Source organism: Leucoraja erinacea, chromosome 4, assembly GCF_028641065.1.
Source record: "Leucoraja erinacea ecotype New England chromosome 4, Leri_hhj_1, whole genome shotgun sequence".
Taxonomy (NCBI): Eukaryota; Metazoa; Chordata; class Chondrichthyes; order Rajiformes; family Rajidae; genus Leucoraja; species Leucoraja erinaceus.
In genome coordinates this window covers 35316390-35332784 of record NC_073380.1, presented here as the reverse complement: position 1 = coordinate 35332784, position 16395 = coordinate 35316390, and the positions used below count along the sequence as shown (strand labels likewise).

The 16395-nt window shown below is 45.3% G+C and overlaps 1 pseudogene; it reads left to right on the top strand.

Annotated features, from left to right (window-relative positions):
* The first annotated feature begins 5942 nt into the window (after positions 1–5942).
* LOC129696766 (U2 spliceosomal RNA) lies at positions 5943–6047 on the top strand (annotated as a pseudogene).
* Positions 6048–16395: the final 10348 nt, after the last annotated feature.

Sequence of the window (16395 nt, the reverse complement as noted above, 5' to 3'; positions counted from 1 at the left end):
CATATTGAATGGCGGTGCAGGCTCGAAGGGCCGAATGGCCTACTCCTGCACCTATTTTCTATGTTTCTATGTTATAGGACAAATGTTGTCAAGCTGGAAAGGGTGCAGAGAAGAATAATGAGGATGTTGCCAGGACTTGAGGGCCTGAGCTATAGGGAGAGGTTGAGCAGGCTAGGACTTTATTCCTAGGTGCGCAGGATGAGAGGTGATTTCATAGAGGTGTACAAAATCATGAGAGGAATAGATCGGGTAGAAGCACAGAGTCTTTTGCCCAGAGTAGGGGAATTGAGAACCAGAGGACATAGATTTAAGGTGAGGGGGAAAAGATTTAATCGGAATCGGAGGGATAATTTATTTACACATAAGGTGGAGGATGCATGGATCAAGCTGCCAGAGGAGGAAGGTGAGGCAGGTACTATCGCATTGTTTAAGAAGCATTTACTGTAGGTACTTACATGGATAGGGTAGGCTTAGAAGGATATGGGCCAAAAGCAGTCAAGTGGGACTAATGTAGTTGGGGCATGTTGGTCAGCATGGACATGTTGGGCTGAAGGGCCTGTTTCCGTGCTGTATGACTATGACACTACAACTCTATGAGTCTGTGAGTTGAGTGGTAAGGTTTTGGTAGTTGCCTGCTAGTGCTTTGGAAATGGATTGCCATGCTTAGCAATAACTTCCTTACTCAGGTTCAACTGTGTGAGTTACTGCTCTGCTCCTCCTGTGGAACACCATGCTGTGGTCAGTAACACCCATCGACATTGCTGGTGCTTTCTGTGCCACATCCTCCTGCAATGAAGGTACATCTGCCCGTGAGATTCCTGGGCTACTTTCTCTTCCTTTTCTTCCAATGGTACTCCTTAGGTAATGTCCACATAGGGACCCAATTGTGTTTGTTGTTGTCCGTCCTTCGTAGTCGAAGAAGACCATGACTTCAGTGTTTTTGTTTGTGGGTCCGGAGGTGACTGGTGAGACCGATCCGGGCCCGGAAGGCTCGCCCGCATATGGGACACAATTGGGTGGGTGCTGCAGTGGAAGTTGAATGGCTCGAGCCTTGCGCATGGCACATTTCCTCTGAGCTTCTGCGGTGCACTTCTTCTCAGCTGCACATGCTCCTATGGTGATCTTGCTTTGCCAGTTGGGTGGTACGGGTCCTGAAGTCATGACTTGCACTTGGCTTGGATTAAAGTGAGGGAGAGTTGCGCATTGTCAGCCTCACTCTTTCGTCCCGGCCTATCTGGATCCAGTGGTAAGACATAGTCAAGACGTGGATGGCCACCAGTGTTCTGTGTAAACATTGTGTCCTAATTGCGCTCCACGACGCTTTGTTGGGTCCACCTTCCTACCCATTGGACCGCCAAATGGTGGTCTCCTCCGCGTATTCCGCCGGTTCCAGTCTTCACCTTTCCTGAATAAGATAATAGCCACAAGGCAGTGGAGGTTTGCATTTGGTGTTTTCCTTCACCCCTCCAGGGTGCTATGCCTTGCGTGACTTTGTTTAACGTGGGGAGACTGGTGCACAGGCAGTTCTTACCAGATCTGGGTCAGGATCCGGTGGCATGGAGTCCAAGACGACTGGAGACCCTTTTCTGCTGCAGCCTTCATCTGCTTTCCCAGCCATTGTGACACACCACTGTCAGCCATCGTCCTCCGCCTGTTCCACCGTTGAGGTCTTAGTTGGATTGCTCTTTGTCAGATACCTCTCCCTCGACCTTACCGCCATGGGTGGCCCTACCAGGAGCACAGCTCCAGACGGCATCTCTTTCAGGATCTCAGGTCCACACAAGCTTCTCCAACATGACAAGGTGACAATCCACAGATTGTATAAGGTTGACAAAATCACCATTGCCAGTAAGGGTGCAAAGGAGTTATTGAAAAAGGGGGAATAATTGGATGCTAGTCCCCTTATTAAAAGGCAAAAAAGCTTAAAAAATTCACAAACTAAAGGGCCTGTCCCACTTGGGCGTCATTTGCGTGTCATGTACGCAACATCATTTACGCATCATGATGCACGACGGCGCGTCATGACGCGAACGTGATGCGCGCATGGTGCGTGGTGACGTAGGCAGTGCCACACGGTTGCACACGGCGCCCCAGGATTTTGGGATGAACAAAATCTTCGCGCACCTTCTGCGTGACACACAAATGGAACAAACGCCCAAGTGGGACAGGCCCTTAAATGGTCAAAGCTCAGAAATCAGTGGAAGCGCAATAATGTGGAAAGCAGGAAAAAAAAGTCCTCATTATTCCGAGAACACACAGAAACATAACATTTTGAGAATCCTGAGACCACAAATAAGAAAGAAAAACTTCGTCATGGAGTAATACAAGTTAGAAAGTAAAAACAAGGAACTGCAAATGCTGGTTAATACACAAAAGTACATAAAGTGTTGGAGTAGCTCAGCAGGTCAGGCTGCATCTCTGTAGAGCACGGATAGGTGAAGTTTCAGTTTGTTTCAGTCTCGACTAAAAACGTCACCCATCCATGTTCTCCAGAGATGCTGCCTGACCTGCTGCGTCACTCCAGCACTTTGTGTCCTTTTGAGTAAGATAAGTCCTTGTGTTACTGAGAAACATAATGATAACATTAGGACCAAACCTGTACACCATTGGAGTTTCTAATCGGCACTTCAGCAGACTGGTTAAGACGGAACAAAAGCTTTTCACTGTACCTTGGTACATGAGACAATAATCTAAACTCAAAGTCAAACTCAACCATCCATTCCCACCCTGTCCTTCTTCCCCAGATTCAGATGCTGCCACTCATGCACTTAATAGGGCCATTCACAGCAGCTAGTTAACCTACCAACCCATGCGTCTTTGGGAGATGGATACTCATATGGTCACAGGAAGAATGTGCAAACTCCATACTGATAACCACAGAGGTCAGGATTGATCCAGGGTTGCTGGAGCTGCAATCATGAGGTAACAGGCATGCCACTCCTCTTGTGGACTATCACCAATCACCTCAGGGTTACCCACACCTCCAAATATCGCAGCACATCTAAATGTTGTAACGATAGTCCAAATTAAAGCTGGTCATATGTAAAAGAAGTGACCCTAACAGAGAGATATGTGATATTATAGTAGTAAAGGACAAGCCCAGTTGGTGCTTTGTGAAAGATGTGGAACTAAGCCCCTAAAGCAAATACATCGAGAGAACAGGGAGGCATGGTGGCGTAGTGGTAGAGCTACTATCTTACAGCGCCAGAGACCCAGGTTCGATCCTGACTATGGGTGCTGTCTGTACGGAGTTTCTATGTTCTGCACGTGACCGGCATGGGTTTTCCAATCACCACTTGTGCCAGTAGCACAAAGAAAAGTAAGCACAAACTAATAGCTGCCTGCTTCAGGCTGAAAATAAATACTAACTATGGAGACAACATCGGTGATCTGGTCAGAATATTAACAGCTCATCACATTGGCACATCTCATTTTAAATTAACATGTTGATTTCAAAAAATAAGAAATAAAATCTAAATTACAGCTTATTAAAACGATCTTGATAACCTGTAGAAATACATAATTCATGTACTACAGAACAATTGTGATGATTGTAATTGTTGAAGACTAAATAGCAGACATATGTTCATGAAGTATCCACTTTTACACCTTGCAAAGCTCTTAAAATAATATTTCAAAGTAATTAAAACACCAGAGTAATATTAGACAATAGCAACCCAAATTATTACCAAATTAGTGACCAATCATTATGGGACAATTTCGGAAAGAGCGTCCATTTGTTCGGCAATATTGCTTAATTTAGGCATATTTTACTACTAAGCATAATATCACAGCAACATGTTAAATAAGGGAAGCTGGAACAAGAACACTCATTGCATTTAAACTGGATTTGGGTTTCAGCCTTTGACCTTAGTGCTTTAAAGCAAATGAATAGAACATTGTCTTCATAAAGCTGGGTCTCAATAACTAGACATTTTCTGGGTCTGTGAGTTTTTACAATGAAATATCAAATTCAATCTATGTAGATCATGCTCCAGTGAATACCTGGAATGGAGTTAACATTGATGGCCTTCATTATGGATCACATCATTGTTGGAATAATGTTCCATAAATGAATCTTAGCAAGTTTAATAGAACAGCATTAACATCAAATGATAAAGGAAACTAAAAGTACTATTGTCTTAACAAGAACATACATTAGTCATCTACGAATGAATGTTTATCCATTTAGTAAATGAATATAAATTCTGAGCTATTCATATGAACTCATCAAATTCAATATAGTATTAACCTTTATAATACATTCAATTTTATGTTTTAGAGTTTAAAGTTGGAAGATACCATGTGGAAACAGGCCCTTCGGCCTCATGAGTCGGCGCTGACCAACAATCCATGAACTATCCTACACACTAGGAACAACATACAGAAGCCTACTCACCTACAAACCTGCTTGTCTTTGAAATGTGAGAAGAAACTGGAGAACCCGGAGAAACCCCTCGTGGTCACAGGGGGAACGTATACTCCATACAGTGAGCACCAAAGGTCAGGATTAAACCTGGGTGTCTGGCGTTGTGAGGGAGCAGCTCAACTGCTGCACCACTGTGCTGCCCTTCAGTTTAATGTTAAATTATGGTGGCATTCAAATACTATTAGAAAAAGAGTATTATGGAGCAAAGAAACTTCAAACAATTGATCGATACAAACAGATCTAGCCTAACGTGCTAAGCTCTTTTACATATGACCCAGTAACACTAGCCAGATTATCAAAAAGAGGAAGATTACTTTGGATTTCAAGTAGGAGGACAGATGCAGTAGACAAAAACTAAAACAAAATCACTTCCATTTTACTTCGGAGTCACGTGAGTGACTTCGTGAAGAACCCGCTTACAACGCATGCGTGTCATTACGCTAACGCATTGCAACTCGTCATTGTCGGGAGGAAGGACGTTCCTCCCAAACGGCAGGGTTTTCGAACCTGCAACAGTAAGGTAAGTGAACATCGTTCTTTACTTACCTTTTTTCTACAGAAGGCTGTTGGAAGCTGGCGGGGGAGAAGTCTGCAAGCGCCGACAAGGACAGCAGGCAGCCAGCAACGGCCGGTGGCACGACAGTCCCCCTTAGCGGGAGTTCGTGCGACTTCAGCTCCGGGAAGAAAATACCGACAAGGGAGCACTCCGGAGCCGACACAGCCCCAAAGACCGACGCTACATGGGCCTGGGGCTGTGCAACAGGTAAGAAAATTCCTTACCTTTTTCTTATTCTTTCCAGGAAGGCTGACGAGCTGCCGTTTCTACAGCAGCAGTCAGCCAGCAACGGAAGTCGGCACCACTGTCTCCCATAACGGGAGCGAGTGCCAACTTCACCCCATACGGGGTGGAGGGAAAAACAGAGCCAACAACCCACAAAACAGTGGGTTGTATTAGGGCTCTGGCACTTTTTAAAATTAGCGGAGAAGGACCAGCCCCGTAAACACCGGGGTCGGTCCGAGCGACTCGAACCCGACGGAGGGAACGACGTTCACCAGGGGAAAAAATTAAAAAGTCGGGAACAGCAGGTAAGAGACTCTGCGTTTCCTTCCACTTACCCTTTAGATGCAGACATGGACCGGGTCCATGTAAGCTGCAGAAAGACCGCGGAGTGCAGGCAGCCGGCAGGAGAACAGCAACGGCAGCCAGCTGCGGCAGGAGCAGCGGCAGCGGCAGCGGCAGGAGCAGCAGCCGACAATGGCAGGAGCAGCAAAGGCACTTCGATTCCCGGAGGGGAAAACACCTGTGCCCGACTTCGCTCCCGCAACAGGGGGCAAATTCATTTCTGGGGCAGTATGTCAGTCTCGCTTTGGAAGCGAGTCTGGCTTGAAGCAGCGCTAACGGCCAGCGCCGAGGCCAAGGACATTGCAGTGCAGTTGACTGGCTGCAACCGACCGCGAGGGACCAGTAATGCGAGTACCGGGGTCGGTCCCAGCGGGTTTTTTAGTTACAGATATCGCTTCTTGGGCCTTTTGACTAAGATCAACTATAGTAGCTGTTATTATCAGTTTTAATATCTTATATGTCCCTTATCTAAGGACCATATAAGTAGGAGTGCCCAGAATTGAGGGCATTAGAGTGGAGTTGACTGGCAGCAACGACCGCAAGGGACCAGTACCGTCAGTACGGTGGTCGGTCCCAGGGGTCTGAGATAAAGGAGCAGCCAGGAGCGCTGAGAGCGTTGGAGCCGGGTTAAAGAAATGGATCAACCGTAGTGGGATCAGCTGTGCCCGATGTCGGCCCCGCACGGGCCAGATCCATGCGGCCGAGCGGTAAGGCTAGATACAAATCAAACAAGGTAGTGGACTCAGAAGGGTCCGACTTTGCATAACCGCCGGCAACCAGCGCCCGAGAGCGCTGGAGCAGGGAGAAGCGGTGTATGGAGCCTTGCTCCAACGTGATAAACCCACAGCAGTACCTCTTTGAGGGCTGCACAATGCTTCTACCCCATCAGAGGGGAGCACTGTGGGTCAGTTCTGGGCTGACCTGCAAGAGGGGTCCGCAGAACAAAAGACAAGTGGGCAGCAGTTAAGCCCCACATGGGTACCCCGTGCGGGACCCTAGAGATCTCTAACTCTAAAAAAGAGTAGGCAGGACCCTGATGGGCCAGAGCCTGGTAAAACAACGTCCCATGATCCTAACACAGCAGGGACTCTGCTGGACATGGTGGCTGATTACTTTAACCAAGTCAAACATGGGTAGACTTGGATCCAGGATGGCAATAGTATTACTATATGTCTGGCCACAAACGCCAACAAGAAATATTTACAGAGACTGGCCAGACATCTGCCACCTGGCAACGGTGAGGCATTACAGGTGCCCAGTGTAAACCAATGCATTTGGCAGCATATGGGGACGAACATCAGGAACCAGGACCTCAAGATCCAGAGAACCTTAAAGGAATTGACGGAAGGGATCACAGCATACACCCGCACCCTGGACTAAACGTAGGTAACCAAAGACCATCAAGACGCACTAGCTCTGTTTAGTAATATGCAATATGACCTGAACTACATGTGGAAGGCTGCCATTCAGCCAGCACTGGGACCCCAAAAATGCTACCATTTGCAAACAAAGAACCATGTGTGGACGAAGCCAAGACACTGGGGCTCATCAAGGCCAGCGCAAGGGCCTATTTTGGAGCACGATACCAGCCACAGGCAAGGCCATAAAAAATGTGGCTCATACCAGTGGTAGTGCCAGAAATCAATATAACCCGCAGGATCCTTTTTTAGGGTATGGCCAGGGCGGCCACCCGGGAAGATGCGGAAGCCTCAACCTCCCACACAACCCCGAACAAGAGATATCAAACCAGAACCTCCTTTTCAAAAAACCAAGGAAATAACACAACCACCGGTAACCATGGAGATAGGTGGGTGTGGTTTTCTTCTGTTAAAAAAGGGACCTACGATGGTGGGGGAGGGGAGGTTGCAACACTACAGTTATGTATGGTATATAATCACTACAGATTCATATAATCTCAGCAGTATTCAGGGTTATCTGATAGGATTTACTCATCCCAATAACCACAGTACAACATACACCAGAATGGCATTTTGTACTTACATAAACCAAACAATCTAAAAACCCACATGGTGCTACAAAAATTGTACACAAAAGGTGTGATTGAGCATACTTTTCATGGAACATTAGAATTTGTATCAAACATATTTATTAAAAATAAAATGGAGTGGGGTTGCAGGATTATCATTGATTTTCAACCCTAAACACATTCGTTCAAGATATTCATTTTAAGATGGATACTCTTATTACTGATAAAGACTTGGTGTCAGCTGGGTTTTTCTATATGGCAGGCATTGACTCAAAAGAGGAACTTTGGTAATATAGAGCTTACAAAAGGGGCAATCATCAGCCCCAATATTATTTACTAAAATTCTAAAACCAGCTTGGCATTGTTATGTAAACAAAGCCATAGGGTGATGTATTTCCCCCGTTCGGCCCCATCAATGGGGTACTAGGGAAAATTCAACTACACTCGGCATCTGGAATTCTCAGAGTACCCGACTGACCTACTAAATCATGGTATTCGGTCATACAGGGGATGGTGTTAGAACCATGTTCCCTAATGAACATAGCCAAAAATTATTAATGTATCCAGTGACTGGAGGCAGTCATCCATGCCATAAGATTATGGATTTATTGATTTGTAGAGTCTAAAAGACCCACTACATGGCATTGGGCTGTCAGACAGGACGATGAATCTCATCTCATCTGTACTAAGACTGTCAACACGGAAGCAGTACCTTGGACACATCAAGAAATGGGGCATATACTGCTTGGACAACAACCTCGACCAAAAGGCCAAGAACATTCTGGCCGTATTGGAATTTTAACAAGCCTCCATTATGATAATCGATGGAGCTACAGTGCCATCAATAGTGCCACAAGTGCACTCTCCAATTACCTATCACAAGGAACGGAGCGGCACGCGGTGGGAACGCACCCCTGGTAAGAAAACCAGGTACTCCGAAATCTGGGACGTGGGTGTCGTTTCTCAACATGCTGAGGAGCTTGTAGCTCATAACAGCATTGTCACTTCAGCAACGGACCAGGAAGATGGTTATGCTCATGGTGTTATTTACCGCACAACGAGTCCAGCCATTAAGCAAACTGAGCCTGGACTCCCTGATCATCTCACCCGAGAAACTGGTGTTTGTCATACAGGATTTAATAAAAGAAAACAGACCAGGTTCATCGGGTCAAGTGTTTGAATTTATGGTATACCCATATGACAAACGACTGTGTATAGCAAGACACATCTAACAATACATAGAATATACTAAGAGCATTCGAGGTCGGAAAATGGCGTTGTTTATCTCTTACAAGAAACCGCATGAAAGGGTCACGACTCAAACTATATCAAGGTGGCTCAAATATGTCCTAAAGATGGCAGGAATAGACACTAATGTTTTTAACTCTCATTCCACCAGGGCTGCAGCAACATCCGCAGCAAAAATTGTACAGGTACCCACAGACCAAATCCTCAGAATCGCAGGATGGTCATCCAAAAAGGGTTTTCCACAGGTTTTATAATAAACCAGTTATTTTTTGGAGCCATCATTGTATTCAGAAAACATTTTACGTTCAACAATATAATTTGCCCGAAAGGTTACAGGGCTATGATTCTCCATGTAAAAAATTTATATATTTTTCGTTATACCACACAACTTTTTGTATAAGTGTGTTTTAAACTTACTAATTATGCTCTCTCCCAATACCCAAGGCAGTTGTGAAGCATGGACTCGTTCCACGGCATGAGGTCACAGAGCTTTGAAATCTTCACGAAGTCACTCACGTGACTCCGAAGTAAAATAGTAAGATTAAACGAGAACTTACCAGTTTGAAGTTTGATCTGTATTTTATGAGGAGTCACAATGAGGGATTACGTGCCCTCCGCTCCCACCCTCTTATGATCATATCACAAACTGGTATATCTTTGATAATCTTACTATGTTAGATCATTATAGGTTCCTGTGACCTCACACCGCTGCTTTGAAGAATGACACGCATGCGTTGTAAGCGGGTTCTTCACGTAATCCCTCATCGTGACTCCTCATAAAATACAGATCAAACTTCAAACTGGTAAGTTCTTGTTTAATCTTACTATTTTCTACATTAACAAAATAATTGGATTATTTAAAAAGTAATTGATTCTTTCCTGCAAAACAAAAATAAGATGCATATGGGAGGTAGTAACTCTAACTTTCTGGAATGATATGCTATTTTTAGTTTAGTTTAGAGATACAGCACGGAAATATGCCCTTCGGCCAACCGAGTCCGCACCAACCAGCGATCTCCGCACATCAACACTATCCTACACACAGTAAGGACAATTTTACACATACATCAAGCCAATTAACATACCTGTACATCTTTGGAGTGTGGGAGGAAACCAAAGATCTCGGAGAAAACCCACACGTTGAAGGGGAGAACGTGCAAACTCCGTACAGTCAGCACCCATAGTCGGGATCGAACCCGGGTCTCTGGCGCTGCAAGTGTTGTAAGGCAGCAACTCTACTGCTGCGCCACCGTGACCACCCTATTATTTTAATCAGTTCCATTTCTGCCATCAAGTCAAGAGTCAAGAGAGTCCAGGCTATTTCATTATCAGATGTACCGGGACTGGATCAATGAAATTCCTAATTGCTGCAGCTTTACAGACATAATTTCATTGTTCATCAGTATAATAATGTTGACCCTCTTTTCCTATGTGCTAATCCTTCAGTCGGGAGAAACAAATCTTTGAGGGGATATTCATGAGGGGATCGTGTCAACTATTATTTTTCATGTCATATATATGATAAATAAATGTAAAGGCCTAGAAATTCAATTGTGTAATTTTCTTTCTGTGTTTTATGTAGGTCTATTACTGTGCCTTTGCTGTATGGGCAGTGGGATGTTCTGTCCTGCCTGATGTGTCCCTATTGCGGGTGTATGGGCATGTGTATGAGCCATTTGAATAGAAACAGGTCCTCACAGCATATCTCAGGACGGTATCAGCATAAAGGGACACCAGCCAGAACAAATCCCAAGCTGTGGAATCCAAAGCTGGGAATCCACTGCGGATAAGCACATTTCTATAGTCACTGCAGATGCTGGTTTAAATAGGTAGACACAAAATGTTGGAGTAACGGCAGCATCTCTGGAGAGAAGGAAAGGGTCTCGACCAGAAACGACACCCATTCCTTCTCTCCAGAGAAGCTCCCTGTCCCGCTGACTTACTCCAGCATTTGTGTCTACTTTCTATAGTCACTGGCACCTTCTGGGCATTTTCAACATTTTCTGTTTTATTCTATTTCACTACCAATGTGCTAGGATCCATTATCTTTAAGGAGAGCAGAGCTCTCAATGTTTACGACTATTTGTGTGAAGAAGTGCTTTCTGATTTTGGTGAGTAATGACATCCCTCTAGTTTTAATATTTTTTTTATTTTATTTTATTTGATTATATAGTTTTGATTTATTTTGTTCTAAGTGGAGAAAGTTCACTGTAAATTTACCAGACTCACATTCTTATATCTGTCTCAAAGACGGAACAGGGGGCAGTACAGCAGTGCAGCAGTAGAGTCGTTGCCTTGAAGCATAAATATAATGGTAACTTGCCGAGGCCTTCATACTTTATGAAGTATTCATGCTAGCTTACATGCTCTGTTAAGGGAAGAGGTCATATGAGATGGTTAGTTTTGTAGGGTGTGCAGGGAAATCTCCTGGGATAGTACTTCTCGGGTAGAGCTGTTTCTCTTCCTGTATCAGTTGGTATCAGACTGTTGTGCCTAAACGTTAGAAGAATTCAGAACGTTAGAGAACGTTAGAAGAATTACAGCTCAGCATTCAACACCATTATTCCATCAAAACTGATCACCAAACTCGGTAACCTGGGCATCGACCCCTCCCTCTGCAACTGGATACTGGACTTTCTAACCAACAGACCCCAGTCTGTGAGGTTAGACAAGCACACCTCTTCAACCCTCACCCTGAACACCGGCGTTCCTCAGGGCTGTGTGCTGAGCCCCCTCCTCTACTCCCTCTTCACCTATGACTGCACACCTGTACATGGTACTAACACCATCATCAAGTATGCAGATGATACAACGGTGATTGGCCTCATCAGCAACAACGATGAGCTGGCCTACAGGGAGGAGGTCCAGCACTTAGCAGCATGGTGCGCTGACAACAACCTGGCCCTTAACTCCAGAAGACCAAGGAGCTCATTGTAGACTTCAGGAAGTCCAGAGGCGGCACGCACACCCCCCATCCACATTAACGGGACGGAGGTGGAACGTGTTTCTAGCTTCAGGTTCCTGGGAGTCAACATCTCCGATGACCTCTCTTGGACCCACAATACCTCTACTCTGATCAAGAAGGCTCATCAGCGTCTCTTCTTCCTGAGGAGACTTAAGAAGGTCCATCTGTCTCCTCAGATCCTGGTGAACAGCACCATCGAGAGCATCCTTACCAACTGCATCACATGTATGGTTGCAACTCCGACCGGAAGGTCTGTCTGCAGCGCTGTTCATACGTACGTCAAGGTACAACACGTTTATTAAAGTTCACTCACAGCACTTCTCCTCTGCATGGTGTTATCAGTAAACTAGCGGAGGGCGCTACATCGCCAGACTCACACCCCAACCATGGACTGTTTACCCTCCTACATTAAGGCGCTACAGGTCTCTCGTTGATGAACCAGCAGGTCGAGGAACAGCTTCTTTCCGGCGGCTGTCACTCTACTAAACAACGTACCTCGGTGACTGCCAATCACCCCCCCCCCCCCCCGGACACTTATTATTTATTTTTTATTGAAATCGTTTGCTATGTCGCTCTTCAAGGGAGATGCTAAATGCATTTCGTTGTCTCTGTACTGTACACTGACAATGACAATTAAAATTGAATCTGAATCTGAATCGGAATGCCTTCATAATACAAAATTCCAGAATAGTGCCGCACTCTCCTGAATTTTGGGACTCCTTGAATGGCAAAGCAAAACAGAAGCAGATGTCTTTAGTCACATTGCAATCCAGTGGATTATTCGAGATGCATCACGGCTTGGTCTGGGAACAGCTCCATCTGTAATGAGTTGACTCATACGTACGTCAAGGTACAACACGTTTATTAAAGTTCACTCACAGCATTCTTCTGCATGGTGTTACAGTAAACTAGCAGCTACTCAGACTAATTACTTAAGCAGACTTCTGATAATATAAACTGCATAGTAGGCGGAGCTTCTACTAACAAGCACAACAATTTGTTAGCAAGAATTAACCAATCTACCGCTTTCTTTGTAGAAACAAAATAAAGCATTGATACATGGTGGTTAAATAATACGGTAGCCGAAACGCTAATAGCGCATATGGGGAAGTATAGCAGATTACACAAAATCTCAGTCTCTAAGGGGTGGCCTGCTGACTCGTCGAGCGTGTGGTATAAAACCGCGTCTCCTTCTTTCACTGGGGAAGTGACCGGGGACGGCACTGGAGACCCGCCTATTGTAGGTGGTGAAATAGGCGAGCTGGGCGCTGAATGCCGTGGAGAGGCCACGGGGGACACAGTCTGTTGAGCAGTTGGCCTGGAGTAATGGGAGGGTATATAAAACGTGTGACCTCTGGATATACGTAGCCCCAGGACATGGTTCCTTCACAGGAAGGAGATGTTAACGGTTGTGTCTGTAAATGCCCCCGTCCGCACTTACCAGGTAAGAGCGCGGTTCTTTAGTAGATCTGTGGATGTGACTCAGACAGCCATAACCCTTGTTGGTCTGGAGGCAAACAACCTGCCCACTGGAGAGAGGTTTAAGTGGCTTGCTGGACTTGTCAAAAGATAATTTTTGATCATCACGCTTCATTTGTAGTTGTTTCTGGACTGCGGGAGGTGACTGGACCTGTGGCAGCAACAGCTGCTGGGATACGGGCAGGGCAGCACAGGTTTGGCGAGACATCAGTCGTCAGTATGGGACTGCGGTCAATGTTCCTCAAGTTGAGCAAGTCCAGGTAGACATCGGATTTGGCAAGATAAGAACGCTCCATTAGTTGTTTTGCGCTTCGGACAGCCCGTTCAGCGAGCCCGTTGGACTGCGGGAACTCAGGGCAGCTGGTGATATGTCGAAAGTCCCATCGTTGAGTGAAGTTTCTGAAGAGCTCACTAGTGAACTGACTGCTGTTGTCGGATAGGAGGCGTGCAGGGGAGCCGTGCAGGGAGAAATGGTGTGACAGCTTCTGGATCTTGCTACTCCTGCATTTATACCCAACAGTAAGAAGGTTCAACTGTTGGGTATAAATGCAGGAGTAGCAAGATGGATTCAACAGTGGCTGAATGGGAGAAGCCAGAGGGTAATGGTGGATGGTTGTTTGTCGGGTTGGAGGCAGGTAACTAGTGGGGTGCCTCAGGGATTGGTGTTGGGTCCTTTGTTGTTTGTCATGTACATCAATGATCTGGATGAAGGTATGGTAAATTGGATTAGTAAGTATGCAGATGATACCAAGATAGGGGGTGTTGTGGATAATGAAGAGGATTTCCAAAGTCTACAGAGTGATTTAGGCCATTTGGAAGAATGGGCTGAAAGATGGCAGATGGAGTTTAATGCTGATAAATGTGAGGTGCTACACCTTGGCAGGACAAATCAAAATAGGACGTACATGGTAAATGGTAGGGAATTGAAGAATACAGTTGAACAGAGGGATCTGGGAATAACCGTGCATAGTTCCTTGAAGGTGGAATCTCATATAGATAGGGTGGTAAAGAAAGCTTTTGGTATGCTAGCCTTTATAGATCAGAGCATTAAGTATAGAAGCTGGGATGTAATGTTAAAATTGTACAAGGCATTGGTGAGACCAAATCTAGAGTATGGTGTACAATTTTGGTTGCCCAATTATAGGAAAGATGTCAACAAAATAGGGAGAGTACAGAGGAGATTTACTAGAATGTTGCCTGGGTTTCAACAACTAAGTTACAGAGTAAGGTTGAATAAGTTAGGTCTTTATTCTCTGGAGCGCAGAAGGTTAAGGGGGGACTTGATAGAGGTCTTTAAAATGATGAGAGGGATAGACAGAGTTGATGTGGATCAGCTTTTCCCTTTGAGAATAGGGAAGATTCAAACAAGAGAACATGACTTCAGAATGAAGAGACAGAAGTTTAGGGGTAACATGAGGGGGAACTTCTTTACTCAGAGAGTGGTGGCGGTGTGGAATGAGCTTCCAGTGGAAGTGGTGGAGGCAGGTTCGTTGGTATCATTTTTAAATAAATTGGATAGGCATATGGATGAGAAGGGAATGGAGGGTTATGGTATGAGTGCAGGCAGGTGGGACTAAGGGAAAAAAGTTGTTCGGCACGGACTTGTAGGGCCGAGATGGCCTGTTTCCGTGCTGTAATTGTTATATGGTTATATGGATGACTGTGATGTGATGGTTTGGAGTACGTCAATTTCAAACCAGCCCGAATATGAGTTGACAAGAACCAGATAGTATTTTCCATGCCATTCGAATATGTCGGTGGCTACCGTGAGCCACAGCAGAGCAGGAATGGGTGCGATAGTAAAGGTTGTTTTTGCTGGTGTGGCGTTAGACTTTTGCAGATGGCGCAGACCTCAGTTTTTTCACGTATGCACGGATATCCCACAAACAATTGTTCTATTGTGCACTGGAAAACCTCGCTGGCGGGGTTGATGCTCAGGAATTTGTAACGGCCGAAAGGGGTGCCGAACGTAGTAAGGTTGGACGACTCTGGTTCCACCAGGAGTGATTTTGGGATCAACGGCGATATTGTATTTGAGGGGCAGCTTACCAACGTCATCGTTAAACAGTTCTTTATATTGTGAGAGTATCTGCTGAGTGGGACCCTCAGCGAGAAAGAGTTACATAGAAACATAGAAACATAGAAATTAGGTGCAGGAGTAGGCCATTCGGCCCTTCAATGTTGATGGACAGCAGGGCCAAAGTAGACCAGGCCCAGATCGTGGCATGTATTGAAACCAAGCAGAGTTGCAGAATCCCCTCGGACGATAAAAAACTTAAGGGTATGAGACCGCAAGTCTATGATGCAGTTCAAATCAGTTTCTCCAAGCGGGTGCAGAACCTCACCCCTGTAGGTTCAGCATTATGTATTCTTTTAAATTCAGATAAAGAAATTATATTACACTTCGCTCTGGTGTCAATCTTAGCGATTGCAGTTTTGTTATTCACAATCATGGAGTCTTCAGGGTCGAGTTGCTCATTAGAGGAAGGGAGGAGGGAGTGAATGTCTGAACTGTTATCTTGGCTTTCAGAGAGGAGAGTGGGGGATAGCGCATCCAGCTCTTTGTTTTCACTATCAGTAGGTTCATGTTTTAACAGGTGTACCTTTGTCCTTGGGACAGTTCGAGTCGACAGGAATGGCAACATTTTGTGAAGTGGTTAAATTTCTTACAGTAATTGCAAATTTTACCATTAGCAACACAGAATTCCCGACCTGGAGCATGATAATTGTTACAATTAGGGCACAGAGCAGTAGACCTTTGTTGCTGCCAGGGAGGGGAAGGCTGTGAAGGCTTGTTATGACAGGAGGTATCAGCAAGGTTGACAATATACTGGGAGCGCTGCCCAGAGGTTACAAACTTTGTGTGAGAAGCCGTTATCTCAGCGATCCAACAGGCATGTTCGGCTTGATGTAGAGTCAGTTCAGTGTTACGAAGCAGTTCGTCTCTCACTTTGTCACTGAGCATACCTCCAACGGGTTTGTCGAGGATCACATCATCGGATAAATTCTCAAAACGACAGCGCGCAGTCATGTGCTTTAAGCCGCTGAAAAAACATTCCATAGGTTAGTTCTGCTGTTGGAAACGAGCAAAAAACTTGGTGCGTTCAATTATGGAATTTGAAGGGAGGTCTTACAGCTGTGTGAACTTTGCAAGGAGATCAGCA